Below are 18234 nucleotides of genomic sequence, written 5' to 3' on the forward strand. Positions count from 1 at the left end.
GTATAATCTAATGGGATAAGACAATGGCCGATAAATGTACATCCCAAATGATGATACACAAAATTACCCCTTCTGTAGATTACAATTAGTGGTTTAAACCTTACGAAATGAACCAGCTAATCAAAATTTAATAAAAGTCCCCCAAATGAATTAGATTACGGTATCAAAACTTTGAGGACTAGTGTGATACGCAACCCCATGTCCCCTCCCTCCCTGCAAAATTGTCAAAATTAGAATTGCTTCATTTGATCTGTTGTGATATTTTAACCTTTTTATTTCCAGGGAGGGAGGGGACACTGGGCTGTTTATTACACTAGTCCCCCAAGTTTTATAGTAACCTTTTCTTATTCGTAGGGACTTTTACTGAATTTTGTTTGGTTGCAGTTCATTAAGTTGAGTGTCCAATTTTTTCAATCATTAAATGTAATCTATTCTACAGTAGGGTTTATTTTGTGGATTATCATTGGGGATGTACATCAATTTATCGGCCATTGTCTTATCCCTTTAGATCCCTGCCTTAAAATGGAGAAATTATCGTAAATTGATGTCGATCAAAGCTCAGGGAACTTAAGGGATAAGACAATGGGCGATAAATTTCTATACATCCCCAATGATGATAAACAAAATAACCACTTCCGTAATAACTATTGGTTTTAAAAAAAATGAAAACTAATTGTTTGGGGGAAAAAATCAATACTGGTACCCAAAGTTTTTTTGAGATAACTGAGTGATAAAACATTGGGTACCAGTGAAATTTTCAGTCCAATGACCTTTTCCTTCCTGATTTTAATGGAGAAATTTTGGTAAATCGATCAAAACTATACATACCATATGTAGGGAGGGGACATTGTAATCTAAATTATACTGGTACCCAAAGTTTTATAACCATTCTGGCTTAAAAACGTTTAATATTAGTTCAGACTCGCATTAATTTAAATCAACAGCAAGGTTTATCATCATTGGGTATGTGTATCAGTTTATCGTCCATTGTCTTATCCCTTAAGATCTTAGAATATTTAAATTGGCAAAAAAACAAGGATGACAAAATCAAAAAGCAGCGATGCACATAAATAAAATTAAAATTAAAATTACTGTTTAGATCCTATGATCCTTTGGGATGGTTTTAGGCTATAATGTGGTACTTTTTGGTAATCAAGATCTTTGGGGGGGGGATTTCTTCAGTTAAAATTTCCCTTCCTGTCTTAGTAGTGACATATTTTCAAGGGATCTAAATGGATAAGACAATGGCCGAAAAATTGATGTACATCCCCACTGATGACAAACAAAATAACCCCTTCTGTAGATCACAATCAATGGTTGAAACGGTTAGACACCTAACTTAATAAAGAAACTAATCAAAAAAGTACCCCATTGTTTTTTAAAACTTTGGGGACTTTTATAATAAACAGCTCATTGTTACCTCCCTCCCTTGTTTTTTTTGCAGTGAAATATTTTCACTCCCGCCCACACTAAAAATAATGGACACACAAAATTAAGGATAGAAAGGATATACTATTGTATATGGTTTAATGTGAAGGTATTTAGTAGAATGTTGTAGTGTCTAAACGTTTCAACCACTAATTGAATCTTTTGTATCATCATTGGTATGTAAATCAATTTATCAGCCATTGTTTTATTCCTTTAGATCCCTGGTAAAGCATCTAAAATAAAAAGAATGTATGTCTGTCTGTCTGCCAGACAACCCTTCTGAGAGATATAACCTTAATAAAAAATTTCTCCCCTTTCCCCGGAAAAAAAATATTTAAATTTATGTTGAAGTTGCTTGGTTAGAGTATCTAATCCTTTTATAACAAGTTACAGGGTGTCTGTGTGTCTGTAGGTATGTGTGTGTGTGTGTAGCAAAGAATCTCGCTTACGGATGAACCAATAGGGTTCTCTTTATTAATAGCTTCTCATTCTAGTTCTGGAAAGGTTTTGAACTATTTTGGAAAAAAAAACCTGAAAAACCTCTGTAAAAAATTCTCAGTATTGTCTTTTATAAACTAAAATTAAAAGTGAGGGATCTACTACTCCCAACCACCGCTACCCCTATACTCTAGTTATTATAAAAGAGCTAATATAACATTACATAAATGAAAAGTTTAACCTTGTTTATTTTCTATTAAAAGAAACATTAATTGAATTTCAAGGGTTACGTAAACGATACATTATTAGAAAAAAATTACGTAATACATAATGATATTCTAAAACATTATAAAGGTGACGAGAAAATTCAGTGGCAGAATTTGTACAGCATATTACTGTAGAGTGTACGGTGTACCATCGGCTTCGCCCCTAACCTCTAGGGGCTTTGCTCCAAGAGGTAATCTTAAAAAAAATAATTGGAGCTGCAAACAACTAATTTCGAACTGATTTATGGGGATTTTTTTGGTGACCAGTAGGTCTATTCCCTTGAGTAGAATCCAATCGGTTCAGTGGTTACCGAGAACTTATGGGGCGGACGAACAGACGGACAGACATTTTTTTTGTATTATAGATATATCAAAGTTAGACTTTTAAGCACTCTAAGGAAATGACTTAAATACTCAAAATGCATCGCTAAATGTTTATTACCATAATAAGGATGACAACATCCATAGAAGCGAAGCTATGAAACGGTGGGAGAAACGAACATTAACTTTTGTAGAGTGTTAGAATTGAATAAGCTTATTTTATAAGTTTTGTCAAAATTGCACGTAAATTTGTTGCAAAACTTTAAAAGGACATACTTAAAATTTTATGGCTTGATTATAGAGATACCTTGCTTATGATATTGTACTTTGTTAAAGTTAATAATCCACTTGATTTAAATGGACATACTGACATTCTGGTAACGATTTTAGAGTAACTACGATTTCTAAATCATACCTAACTGCTATAGAAATTATCATGCAATGTTTGAAATAGATAGGAAAATTCTAACATGTATAAATTAACGAATAGAGCTAAATGAACATAATTGCAATAGAATGAAGGACGTGCGGACGAACCGACCCTTATTATAGAAAAGCATCGCTTTTTAAAACAATACTAGAATGAGTATAAGTAAGGTTTAAAAACTGGTCTCAGGTTAAAAGACGGTAAAGGTACGGTACCCAAAGTTTTATAGCTACATAATCTCATTCGCTAGCTCAAAAACTTTGGGTTCTTTTACTAATTTTTTAATGGTTTCTGGAAAATTAAAGTGCACACGTTTCAACCAATACTTTTATCTAGGCTGATCTTGTTTGTCATCGTTAAGGATTAATGTATCAATTTATCGTCCAATGTCTTATCCCTTAAGATCCCTGATAAATTAAGTTTTCTGGTGTTTACTAATGATTCTCTGTATCTGGTCAGCTGAATTTGAGTTGACGATTGTGTACATAGTTTCCTCATCCTATCTCAATATTTACTACTAGCTAAAAAGTCTTCAAACTTCCCAAAAAATTTAAATGTGAAAAATAAATAAATCGTTAACACATTATCTCGCTTTTCCCAATTCCAATTTTTCCAATTTTTGGATAATTCTTTTAAATATTGTAATACAAATCCTTTAGACTTTTCAACCAGTAATTTTAATGTACATAAGGGGTAATTTTGTTTACCATCATTGAGAATGTACATCAATTGATTACATCATTGTCTTATCCCTTTAGATCACTAACTATTTGTTTACAAGATTAAATATCCCCAATCCGTATTTGAATAAACCCCGCTAAGTGAAAATTTCAAAAATGGTGTTTTGCAGCAGGGATCTATAGGGATAAGATAATGTCCGAAAAAAAATTGATGTACGTTTCCCTAATGATGATACATAAAATTACCCCTTTTGTAGATTACAATTTGGACATTCAACTTGACATTAATGAATCAACCGATCAAAATCAAATAAAAGTTCCCAAGGTTGATCAGCCAACGAATAAGACAGGGAGGGTAGAACTATGATAGTAAATTAATCAACAACCCCTTCTTTCTTTCTTCTATTTGTAGCGAAGGAGATTCCCTCCCACCCTCTCAAAAGAAATCGCCCTTTAAAAACCTCCTCAAAAAAAAAACTTTTAGAACTAAAGTTAAAAATGGAGGGTCGAAATTCTTCCCCCCCCCCTCCCCCCCACATCCAAGTACTTCTAGAGGCCTTTGGGGAGCATAATAGTTATTATTATACATAAATCTATCATCGATTAGGGGTAAATGCAAATTTATCCTCCATTTTCTTATCCTTTTATCCCTGAGTTGAAACATCTAGGCTGCAGGAAAAGGAAATGATTTTTATCAGGGAAGGAGGGGACATTGAATAGAGTACACTGCAGTACCCAAAGTTTTATAGCCATGTTGTCTTATTTGAAACTTTATTTTTATTGGCTTGTGACAAATTAGTAACGGCAAAACTTTTCCACCAATGATTTTAATCCACAGAAGGGTTTTTTAGGGGATGGACATCAATCTTTAGTCCATTGTATAATCAAATTCATGATTCAAATCGATCTTAAATATGTGTTATGATTAGGGTTAAGATCTTATATTATTTTAATCAAGGTAAAATAAAAAGTCAGAGGCGTGCAAAACCGGGCATATACACCCACCCCCTGGCAAATTTCAGTGTTGGGGACCCCCCCCCCCCTCCAAGGTGCTGACTCTACATCCCCTACTTGCAAGGATGGTTGAAGGTTAAAAAAGTCACACCCCCTTTAAATTTAACAGTCTAATGGGGGAGAGGTTGGGGGGGGGGGGGGTCTGTGCTCGCTATGCACTTCAAGGAAAACCGCTGTTGTAAAAAAAATCTTTTTTTTATGCAAATTTTACTGATTAAGATTGCTTTCTAGAAAGTCAAGGTGCCAAAATTTTGCATTGTTGTGCCAATTTAATTCCTTTTTTTTATTTTTATGCATTGAATAGTAAATTATACTGGTACCCAAATAAATACTCTTCCAATAAAATAAAACGCAGAATTCTTGAAAATATTTAAGAAATATTTTAAATAGGAGTATCCGAGAATTTTGTTAATCATAATTTTTACATTGAAATTAGCACACCTTGTTGTAAAATAACGATGCTACTCTATAATTCACTTTGTCCGTCCGTTCGTCAGTCAGTCAGTCAGTTATGCTTCAAAAGACATAAGAATTATTTTTTAAGGTTTCGTGATTTTCTTTGAGTTTTTTTTGCATATTCCCTTTTTTTCTTTGTTGAGAAATGAACATTTGCTCTATAACTCACTTTGTCCGTTTGTCCATTCCAGGATTTTTTTGTGCTTTGCTAATTATGGATGTTGTCATCCTTGTTTCTTAATAAATAGCTCTTCTCTGTTCTTTAATATTGGGCATTTTAGAATATTTTAATTGATTTAAAACTTTTTATGGTGATTATTGAAGAAATAAGGTACAATTAATAAAGTGTAGCAACTCTATAATCAGTACCAGAAAGTCCACACGTTCATTTAAAACATTTGCCTCTTTAAATAAACTTTTTTATATAATTATCCTATCATCAAAATATTCTTGAATGGTGATTTATAGGATGACAAGGTAAATTTAAGGTTTAAGGAAGTGTAGAGGGAGGTGTAGGGTATTATAAGCATAGGTGGTATATCATCCACCCACTTAATTTTGGGCGCGGGGTAGATACACCCTACACGCCTCTGCTTAAAAAGCACACTTGAATAAATTATTCTGCTTTGAGTACTAACAAACAACGTACTGTTTGACTGATTGGCTGGGCTTCGTTTTTTATAGATGTTGTCATCCTTGATCTTTTTTGCGTTTCATGTCATGACATAATTAAAAACTGAAAGAGGTGTAAAAATAAAAAATTATTATATGATGCTTTTCCAATGGATATAGGATATACGTGGATATATATACAGGGGATTTGTCGTTAATTTAGCTTGCTAATATGGACCTCCAGTAATCAGGTGAGGGGATGTAATAAAGAGGTAGATGGACGGTAACGTTTTTATAGCCAGCTGCTAGCATCACATTTTTAAGAGAACATGAAAATCTGGTGTAACGTCCAAGTAATAATTATATCGATAGCTGTTGCATTCATTTATGCTTTATATAGGGATCTTTAGGGATAAGACAATGGACGATAAATTGATATATAGCCTCAAATTATGATAAATAAGTTTACCCCTTCTGTAGATGAAAATTATTGGTTGAAAAGTAAGGACTTAACAGACAACTTTAGGTTACGTATAAGAAAAATTAATGCAAAATTCTTAATTATCACAAATAAAATTACCCTCCTGCATATTTAAATTATTGGTTGAAAAAATTGGGCACTTCTAACTAATTTCAAAAATGAGGGGGGAGGTGTTTCTTGCTCGATAGGCAATTTAATGAAACCGTCAAAATCCTTTTTTTCAATCATTATGAGTCATATAGGAAAAATGTTAATTTTCTGGTTTCAACATTTTTAGGCAAAGAATTTTACGGTTATGGGTGTGTACGTTTGTCTATTCAAAATTTAAGAATCGTCTAATTGATTTCAAACCGTGCATAATAAAAAGCCACAATCCTTATATAAAAGTAATGCATGTCTGCCTGTCTATCTGTCTGTCTGTAAAGGAGAACCATATCGGTTCAGCGGTTAAAGATATCCTTCGTAATAAACAGACAAACACAGATCCTATCACTTTATAAAAAAGCATTACCTTAATTATATTAATTTGAAATTTGAAACTTTATATATTATTTAATAAAATCTTATATTTCATAGAATATAGGTCATGGTTTAAAATGCTTTAATAGTTATTTCTCGCATTGTATTATAAACAGCTTTCCGCGAATATAAAATGTACAATTATAAGATAAAAACCAGTTTTTATATTCGTAGAAAACTGGATATAATACGATGCTAGACATAGTTTTTTCGTATGGATGAGAACCAGTTCTAATTCACCGTATATTAATCGGTTTCGAATGAATACAAGAATAGTAATTATCATTATTAAGACGAAATGTATTTTTTTTCTGTACTTCTGGGCAGGGAGGGAGGGGCCATTGGGCTGTTTAATACACTGGTCCCCAAAGTTTTATAGCAACGTTTTCTGATTCGTTGGCTTAACAACTTTGGGGACGTTTACAAAGTTTTGATTGGTTGGTGTCTAAACGTTTCAACCACAAATATTTATCCACACAAGGGGTAATTTTGTATATCATCATTGGATATGTAAATCAATTTATCAATCATTGTCTTATCCCTTTAGATCACTGACTTCTAGGTATGTAGTATACCACTCCAGGGATCTTAAGGGATAAGACAATGAACGATAAATTGATGTACATTGTACATCCCCAATGATTGTAAACAATAGTACACCTTCTGTAAAGTAAAATTAGTCTGAACCTACCAATTTAGATTTAATAAAAAGTACCCAATATTTTTAAGCAAAACTTTGGGTACCAGAATATTTTTCTGTCAAATGTTCCCTTCTATCGAGATCCTAAGCTGCAGACATACAGACATTATATTACTTTTATATAAGGATATGAGACGCCACACTGTAAAGGAAAGGAGAACCATAAAGGTCCAGTGATTAAAAATCTACCAATATGGCAAAAATTGTCTTAAATATAAATATATGTTTTGCTTTTTACTTTTCGACCAATCAAAGTGAACTTCATAAATATTGTATAATTTACTTTATTGTTAACAATTTAGTCATAAAATAAAATTTTATTTTAAAGACAATTTGGCTGATAAATTGATATACATCCCCAATGATGATATACAAAAATTCCCCTTCTGTAGATTACAATTATTGGTTGAAACTATTAGACACTCAACTAAATGAACCAACCAATCAGAATTCAATAAAAGTCCCCAAGATTGTTAAGAAATTGTTATTATAAGACTTTGGGGACTAAAGTAACTCAAACAGCCTGTTATTAATCACTAAAATCACTAAAAAAACACGTAAATTTGTGCTGTTATAACTCGTATGACGAATCTTCACTTACTAAACTCTAAAGTCTATCAAACACAGTAGGCCTGTGTGTATATCGAATCCTTAGTACTGCCTAGCAGTCAGTGGATAGATAGATAGATACCACACCACTGCATGAATGTAAAGTCATCACGACGTTTTTCACACACATTTTTGGAGTCAGCTTTTTATTTTTTTTCCAGAAAATCTTAATATTTTAAATTTTTCAACAATTATGACTTCAATTTTAATAAAATAAAAGATTTAGATGAAAAGATAGCTTTTACATAGTTTTTTTAAAGAGAAAAAATCGACAGTCAGGTAAATTCCGTGTCCTTTTCTTCAAGAAAGAGCCCTCTTCTGCGCATAGAACAATAATAGTTAAGAAAAAAAATTTTTTGCTCCAAACTTTTCTGCCATTGAAATTTAACATTTTTTTGTAAAAATCTATAATATCATGCAGTAATAGATATTAACAAAGAAAAATAATATAGAATATATAAAATAAGCTACCTGCTCTCTAATCTACCATTATTTATCTATGGCCCCCCGTACTACGCTTTGCCAGCTGATGTAGATTCGTATTAATAATATGAATTTCTGGGAGAAAGGGAACAAAAAAAACTACACAAAGTTTTATAAATTGGGTGTCACAACTTTAGTTTTAAAACTTTGGGTACTTTAAAAAAAGTATTCAAACCTTTAACAAATGTCAAGAAGTGTAATTTTGTTTATCATCATTGCGGATGTAAATAAAACTCACCTTCTTCAAAGTTTTATTTTATTTTTAAACTAGCTTCTAGGGGCTTTGCCCCTCTATTAAGAATGCAAAGTTATAAGTGAGGTTTATGATTTTGTTCTATGAGCGCTCCTAATTTTTTGGATTTTTTTTTTTTTGGGGGGGGGGGTATAGCCTAAGAAAATGGCCTAAAACCATCACAGGACCAGTAAGTATATTCCCTGAAGAGTAGAATCCAATTGGTTTAGTGGTTACCAAGATCTTAAGGGACGGACGGACAGATATCAAGCTACTTTGTATTATAGATGTAAGGCTTTGGATGATCTTAAGGCTATTTTAATGCCTTCCATCTAGATGCTAGGGGCGCAAACTTAATTATATTTCAAATGCTCTACAAAAAAATCAGAGAGAGAGGGAACAATGGGCTTTTTATTAATACACTAGTCCCCAAAGTTTTTTAATAACGTTTTCTTTTCGTTGGGGGATTTTGATTAGTTGATTCATTTAGTTAAGTGTCCAAACATTGCAACCAATAAATGTAATTTACAGAAGGAATATTGTGTATCATCATTGAGGATATACATCAATTTATCGGCCATTGTCTTATCCATTTAGATCCCTGACAAATTTTATATTCTGCTCAATTGTCCCCTCCCTTTCTCCCTGCGTAATAATAGAGGTTATAAAATTAACATAGAGAAAGCTTACAACAAATATCAGGGATCTTAAGGGATAAGACAATGGAGGATAACTTAATGTGATCATCCTCAATGATGATAAACAAAACTAACCTTTGGCCCATCCCTCTATCTTATAGCTTATAACAAAGTTGTTTTAGTCAGGGATCTTAAGGGATAAGACAATGGACGATAAATTGATTTGTCGTCTTAAATGATGATACACAAAACTAACCTTTCAGTAGATCAAAATTATTGGTTGAAAAGTTTGGTTGGACTCTGCTAGTTTGAACCAACCAATCAAAGTTTTTAAGCCAACAAATTAGAGGACTTCTTTTACCATTGTAATTTACAATTTGAAAATGATGTTTTTAACATACATGATTTTTTTAGATGATAAAAAAATTAGTAATGATTGATTCTAATCCTTATAATAAAGTAACAGGATGTCTGTTTGTCTGTGTGTATCAAAGGATCTCGCTAACCGCTGAACCGATCGGGCTCTCCTTAACAGGGTAGCTTCTCATAGGTCCCAGGAAGGTTTATAACTATATTGGGGGAATTAAATATTCGCTGACTTGAACGCAACATAGTTAGGTATTGTAGAAACTTGAACACAACATAACTAGGTATCATAAAGACTTGAACATAAAAAAATATTTAAAGTGTCACTAGAGGCCTTTAGGGTCGTATCGGCTAGTTAAAAAATTATTAAAATATTGATTGGTTTGTTCAAAATAGCAGAGTCTTAATTGAGCTGCAAATTCTTGTCCGAACATTAATTGAGAAATTTTATTGAGTACTTACATACAGTACATTAATTTATCTTTCATTGTTTTATCCCTTAAGATCCCTGAGAAATATTAGAGTCATATTCAGGACTTTTAAGGGATAAGACAATGGGCGATACATGAATGTACCAAAAGTTTTAAGCAAATGAATAAGAAAACCTGGTTATAATTTTAAGTACCAGTGTAATTAACATAAACTTGCTTCTTTGCTTGCTCAGTGTTCAATTATAAATCTTTATTATAAAGCAAAAAGTTAAAATGTAGGTGAACGGGGAAGGAGATGTTCACTACAGCCCTGAGCTAGGTTCATTTAATAATCTAAAATTGTAATCAAAACCACTAATAAATTATGGTACATTTTTAAAATCATTGTATTGCCCATATTATGAAAGAAATATTAATAAAATGAAAATGCAATCTTTTTCGGGAAGAAACCTTAGTAACTTTATTAATATGCAATCTCTTTCAGGAAGAAATCTATAGTAAAAAACTGTAACTTTATTAGTAACTCGCCCTATTTTATATGCACCTTAAAGGAAATAAATCTTATCTTATCTTATCAATGTTTTTTTGCACGATATTTTAAATCAGAATAAGGTTGTTTTAAAGTTTTGAAGTATTTATCTACGAATATTTACTATAACAATTGTTTAAAACCAAAACATTCTCATGCATTTTGGTTCAGGGAGGGAGGGGACATTGGGTTGTTTATTACATTCGTCCCCAAAGTTTTATAATAGCGCAGACTCAACAACTTTTGGAACTTTTATTGCATTTTGAATGGTTGGTTCATTAGGTTGAGTGTCCAAACGTTTCAATCAATAATTCGTCAGAAGGGGTAATTATGTATCATGATTTGGGATATACATCAATTTATCGGCAATTGTCTTATCCCTTTAGATCCCTGATTTTGGTTACTGGATGAATCCTATCATCCTTTCAACTTAAGATTTTAACAGTAGAATTTCAGTGTGGCTTATAACCATAGTTTACTGTTATACTGATGTAGCATAAGATCTCAGAAACGGCTGTTGCGCTCAAGCACAGGCCTTTCTCTTCCTTTGAAATAGAGCAGGGATCTTAAGGGATAAGACAATAGACGAAAAATTACTTCTCCAACGATGATAAACAAATTATCCCTTCTTAATTTTGGAATCAACGAATTAAAATTCACTGAAAGAACCCAAAAGGTTGGGTATAGTTTATTTGGTGGCAACGCCCCTCAAGGGATTATTCGTCGTATTTTTAAAATGGCATTGATAGGTTATTTTTTAGGTTAGGTTAGGTTATATTGGGTTAGGTGATTTCCCCGCAGGGTTAGAGCCCGTTGCAGGGGCTAGATATAGGAGAAAACTGCTGTGAAAATACGAAGAATCGCTTCTTAAGGGGCGTTGCCACGAAAGGGACTATACCCAAAAGGTTTTATACAATACAATATAAGTGGTTATTATACAATACAGAAACCTTTAGGGATTCAAGACAATGAATTGTCCACTTCTGTATATTAATATTATTGGTCGAAAAGTGTAGACTTTTACCCTCTTTACCTCATCCGCGTAGCTGGACAAAGTGTCTTAAAAATCAGCCTTGTGACGTCATAAAATGAGGGATAATATATCTCTTTTTTAGGGATGGTCTTTCCCACTTCTCCTCTCATCTCCCTCATTTTTATGACGTCACATGGCTGAATTTTAAGACACTTTGTCCAGCTACCTCATCCCCTCCCCTCTTACTGGATGAACAAACTGGCCAATAAATGAGTTCCATGCATAAGGAAAAAGGATAAGAGGATGAATACTCACCCCTTTTTCATGGTAAAATACTACTTCCCCATCCCTAAATTTAGAAGCAGACGAAAATCAAAAGCCGCCCAGGGCTTTTTGTAAGTCAATCATAAATAATAATGTGAATAAAAAGAAAAGCGATATTTAGCAAACAGCCGTGGGCGGTCAGAATCAGCTGAATGTTCATTATGAAAAAAATTTCCCCCTTTTTAGAAATAGAATGATTCATCTTTCATGAACAAATTTTTTTAAATAAAAATAAAATTCTATGTAATTTTTAATTAAAACATTAAAACGAAAATATCTAATCTAATAATCTTGCCCTAAATATGGAAATAGTAAAAAGTAAAAAAATATTTTTTTAAATAATTTTTAATCCTACCATTTGAAAAGTAGTGGAATAGCAATAAATTTTTAGCGCGGCAACAGCGCTGAGTAGGCCTCTAGGCCCACTGCCTATTTTCGTCTTCTAGTTGCTTCGATTCCTCTCTTTTATTTTTCTCTATGGTTCCATGTTAGCATCCTAAATTTCCCCTTTCATAATATCCACGTAAATTCTATATCAAATTCCGTAATCAAAAGTATATTTGCCAATATTTTTGTTTAAGGTTTTTTAAAAATGGGGGGAGGGGGGAGATATATCTACCATTGTCCTACCCCCCCCCCCCTCTCTTCTGTGAGAATAAGAGGAAAGAAAAAGTCCGATGGGTGCTGTTTTATATCTTGCGGAGTTTATACAATACTACCGGGAAAAAAACAATAGCAAAATTGAACGAATTGCTCCATGTTAGCAACCTTAATTGACGACAACATTTCCCCTCTCATAATATCCACGTATTTTTTATATTTATTTTATAAACAGGTTGATAACAAAAGTTAAATGGAGATTCCTAAAACAATCACAGTGTTATTAGTATAGCATTTTATTAATCTACAAGCGTCTACGCTCCTAGCATCTATAGGCTCTACTCTAAAGGATAAATAACAGCAGAAAAATAGCCTAAAACCATACCCAGACTTTATCTTTTAAATAAAATAGCCTAAAACCACCTCAGGACCTATAGGAAGCTTCAATGTAAAGTAGAACCATATAGGATCAGCGGTTAGCAAGATACAGACAAAAAAGCTAATAAAATGATATATAATTGTCTTTTCTGCTAAATGTTTAATATAAAAATTGTGGGTTTGTAAGAACATAGCAAAGATCTCTCTGAAAATATGCTTAGTTTATCTACGCTATAGTATAACATTAGATATTCTAAATGATCTAGCTTTGAACTGCACTGTTATTACTACTTATTAGGTTAGGTTAGGTTGGGGGTTGAACACTTGTTGGATTAAACACCATTCAACAGTTTGCATCTGAACCTGGAGCCCCACAGAGGCGAGTCCCCAAAGTTTTATATTGTTAACTACTTTGGGGACTTTTATTAAATTTTGAATTACTAAGTTTCGATTTCAAATGTACCCAAAGTTTTAAGCAATGTTTTTATATTGACAACTTTGGGGACTTTTATTAAATTTTGAATTACTAAGTTTCGATTTCAAATGTACCCAAAGTTTTAAGCAATGTTATCTTAATAACCTTGGGTACTTTCAATAAATTTTCATTGATTGACTCATAACTAGTAGTGTCCAAACGTTTCAACCACTAATTGTAATCTACGGAAGGGGAACAATTTATCGGTCATTGTCTTATCCCTTTAGATCCCTGTAGCCCCACTGAGGTCCTGCCGCCTGTGACAGCTTCTAAATTAATGAACCAACCAATCAAAATTCAATCAAGTTCCCAAAGCCAACTCTCCATTGTTCGTTATTCTGATTTGTTGAGCTTCGCTTTTGAGGATATTAACATCCTTGTATTTAAATATAGTATCTTTCAAAAGCATTTTAAGTAGCGCAGCTACTCTATAATTAAATTTGTCTGTCAGACCGTAACGCTGTAAGGGAAACATGTGATTTTCTTGGCTGTTTTTCAAGATGGACTCTGGATTACAGCCTCGAGATGTTATCTACAACCTTCTGTTGATGCAGCTGTGTGTAATACTTAGCCGTTATGGGCTTTTATAAAGCCGTTGTCCTAATGGCAGCCGCTATCAGCTGTCAAGCCAGCAATTGATAAAATTATTGACATTAAATATTGTAAAGGTTTCGAGATTAATTTCTATTATAATTCTATTATAATGCAGAGAGAGAGAGAGAGGGAACAATAGGGGAGGGCAGTTTATTACACTAGTCCCCAAAATTTTATATTAATGTGTTCTTATTTGTTAGCTTAACAAATTTGAGGACAAAATAACGAATAAAAGAGTGTGTTTATAAAACTTTGGGGGCCAGTATAATTTACAATCCAATGTCCCCTCCCTCCCAGACTATTTGGTTGAAGTGTATTTGATATCAAAGTTTAGTTCAATACAAAAAAATCAGTTAAGATGACAAGGATGATTAAACAAGGATGACAACATCTATAAATGCGAAGCTTTAAAACGGTAGGAAAAACGAACATTAACACTTGTAGACTGTCAGAACTGAATTAACAGAATTTAATGGTATAAGTCTAAACAAAGTTGTAAGTAAATTTGTTTGGAAACTGCATAAATACAGGATACTTACACTTTTAAGACTTGACTACAGAGATACTTCGCTTATAACATTGTACCTTGTTGTCCTAGGAATCATTATTCCAAATATCAGATGAATAGAATGATTATATCACATGAAAATATATTGTTATGAAAAAGTTAAAAATCAACATGTTTTTTAATGGACGTGCGGACGTGCGATTATAGAGTTGCCACGCTTTCTAAATTATACCTACGTAAATTCTAAATCGTGTTGGAATCAAAATGCTAAGTTTTAAATCGATAGGACAACTTTAGCATGTCTAAATTAATAAAAAAAAGCTTTCCGCTACGGACGGACAGACGTACGGATGAACGGGACAACTCTAATTATAGAGAAGCCTCGCTTTTATTAAGATTTAATTAAATTTTGAAGAGTGTAATTCGAACTTTAATAAAAATGAAGATATATAAACAAGGACGACAAAATCAAAATAAAGAAAGGCAAACATAACTTTTTAAAGTACTAGCTGCTTCGCCCCTCGAGGTCGAGGTAGTGGGGAAGTCGGCGCTCCCCCCCCCGCTATTTTTTTTTTTTAAATTTGGAAGGAGGTTCTTTTTTTCCAGAGGTAACTTCTCTTGCGAGGGTGGTGGTACCCTCCAGCAAAATATATGTAGTTAGAAACCTTCCAAGAAACTAGGAGAAACTTGTAGTTCAGCGGTTGCCGAGTTCCTTTTGGTACAAATAGTAAATCTTCCTGTTACTTTTTATTTTCGCCCCTTGCCTCTAGGGGCGTCGCCCTAAAAGGTAATGGGAATTCCCCCCCCCCCCCCAAAGAAAATAGCTTAAAACATTCACAGGACTAGCAGGTATATTCCATGAAGAGAAGAGTCCAATCGGTTCAGTGGTTTACTTAGATCTTAGCTTCAGACAGACAATTAGACATATAAGGATAAGGATTCTTCTCCTCTCAAATTCATTGAAGTGCGAGCACAGGGTTTTGGAACCTGCTACAATGTCTGGCATGTGACATAGTGATGCTAGGGGGAATGCCTTGGCCCGAATTAGGTGAAAAATTCTTATTTAGCATATTTAAAACAGACAAGACAAGTTGTTCATTAAAAAAGGTGTTTTTTGGTTGTATGTTACTTAACCTAAAAATGTCTAAAATGTCACGTGTGACGTCATAAAATACGTCTAAAAAGAAAGGATGAGAGGAGAAGTGGGAAAGAAACCCCATAAAAAAAGAGATGGATAATCCCTCATTTTTATGACGTCACAGGAATCAAAAGTAGGGCTGTAAAGGGCTTAAAATCTTAGAAGAACCCCTCGTCCTAATAAGGTAAAAACTAGTTAATTAATCTTTCAGTGAAATATCTCTGCACTTATAGTTTGTATTTAAAACAAGGATGACAACATCCATAAAAGCGAAGCACTGAAACGGTAGGACAAACGGACATTAACACTTGTGTAGTGTCAGAACCGAATAATTATAATATAAATGTATAAGAGTCAAAGCAAAATTGTAAGTAAAAAATCAACATGTTTAAAATGAACGTACGGACATTTTTGGTGATGATTATAGAGTTGCTACGCTTTCTATATCGTACCTAACTACCACAGGAATCATCATGCAAAGTTTGACATCGATAGGACAATTTTAACATGCCTAAATTAACGAAAAAAGCTATCCGTTACGGACAGACGGACCGACCCTAATTATAGAAAAGCTTCGCTTTTAAAAATTTAAACTAAAACAAGGATGACAACATCCATAAAAGCGAAGCTCTGAAATGGAAGGACAAACGGACATTAACACTTGTATAATGTCAGAACTAAATTATCAGAATGCGAATGTATAAGAATCAGGGTTCGGAAGCCGCAGCCGCAGCCTCAGCCTCAGCCACCATCAGCCGTGCGGCTTTCGAGAAGCCTCAAAATCAGCCGCGCGGCTTCCTCAGCCACCCAATAAGCCTCAGCCTTAGTCGCAGCCGCGCGGCTTAAAGAAAACATAAGCCACTGTAAGCCTCAGCCGCATTCAGCCACTGTAAGCCTCAGCCACTGTAAGCCTCAGCCACAAAACTCCAATTCAGCCACATTAAGCCTCAGCCGCACTAAGCCTCATTCAGCCAACGCCCCTCTAAGCCTCAGCCGCAATCAGCCGCACGGCTTATAGTTGGGGAAGCCTCAGCCACACTCAGCCGCGCGGCTGTTAATGATTTGAAGCCGTAGCCGCACTCAGCTGCGCGGCTTCAAGAAAGCCTCAGCCGCAGCTGCAAAGTTAATATTATGCTGCAGCCGCAGCCGCGCGGCTTGATATTTGTAAGCCGCAGCCTCAGCCGCAGCTTAATTTTTTAAATTCAGCCGCAGCTTTGACACAGCCGCGCGGCTGAGATATTGTAAGCCCCAGCCGCAGCCGCAGGTGCTAAATTAGTACAAGCCTCAGCTGTCAATTCAGCCGCGGGGCTTAATTTTTATTTAATTTTGTCTGTCTGAAGCTTAAGATCTCAGCAACCACTGAACTGACAATGTTGTCCTTCTCAGAATTATATATATATTGACATTGATGGTTTTGAGCTAATTTTGGGGTGGGGGTCAGACATTTCCATCGCCCAAAAATAATTTTTTTAAATGTATTTTTTTTAAATGTTATACCTTTAAATTTTTTTATATTCTTTTATAAAAATTTTATCTTAAGTTTTTTTTAAAATTACAACATAGAAACTACCATCTCGAACAACTACAAAAAAGTTTGAACCTGTAATGTAAGAGCTCCAGTGGCGCAATCAGTTAGCGCACGGTTCTTCTATACTGTTATGCCGGTGTTATAAGTTCGAATTTCACCAGGAGCAATACGTTTTTGAACGTTGATACTTATGAATATTATTGAATACTATTGAATACTATTGAATACTATTGAATACTATTGAATACTATTGAATACTATTTATAGGGTATCTGCCCTACTGACGTTTGCCTAATTTTATTGTTTTTAAAAGATACAAATTTTTCAGAATTTACTTAATATTCACTATGAATTTGTATTATCTTAAATTTTTTTTTTGTACAAGTGGCCTATTTAGCTCAATGGTAGAGCACTCGTCCTGTAAACTAGGGACCATAAGTTCAAACCTCACAGGGGGCAATCAATTTTTGTGATACTCAAGTTATATAGTAGCTTCTCTATTATTTTTCCGTTTAGGTACGCAATACTTGTTCTATATAATTAAGCTTCTCCTACTTAGATATTTCTTAAATTTTAAATGTATTTAATACTTTGTGGTTGATGAGAGACACTGAAAAAGTTATGCAAAAAAAAGATTTATACATATTTCATTTTTCATAGTATTTTTAAATTAATGAAAATAATTAAATTAAGATTTGGGGAGGGGGGAGGGTGTGTGTGTGTGTGTTTATTTTAAACACAAATTATCCTTATATGTTTTCTAACAAAAAAAATTAAACAGCGATGTATTTTACTTTTTAAAGTTGGTAAAAAAAAGGTCTGTAAAATGCAATAAATTGTCCTTTATAATATGCAAAAAAAATCTACATAATCTTTATGTACTCGATAGATTGAAATAGTTAAATGATTATCACATATCATTTGATTTTGTTTATTTTACAAAGATGCCTACTAAAATTGATTTTATTTTCGAAACTGCAATTATTATAAAAAAAATGTTTCTTTATCTTTATCATTATGTTCTACAAATTCTGAATTTATAAGCAATACATGAATCGATATATTATTACTTTGATGTTTTTTCCA

This window comes from Acartia tonsa, chromosome 14 (assembly GCF_053477335.1).
Source record: "Acartia tonsa isolate MP-2025a chromosome 14, ASM5347733v1, whole genome shotgun sequence".
Taxonomy (NCBI): domain Eukaryota; kingdom Metazoa; phylum Arthropoda; class Copepoda; order Calanoida; family Acartiidae; genus Acartia; species Acartia tonsa.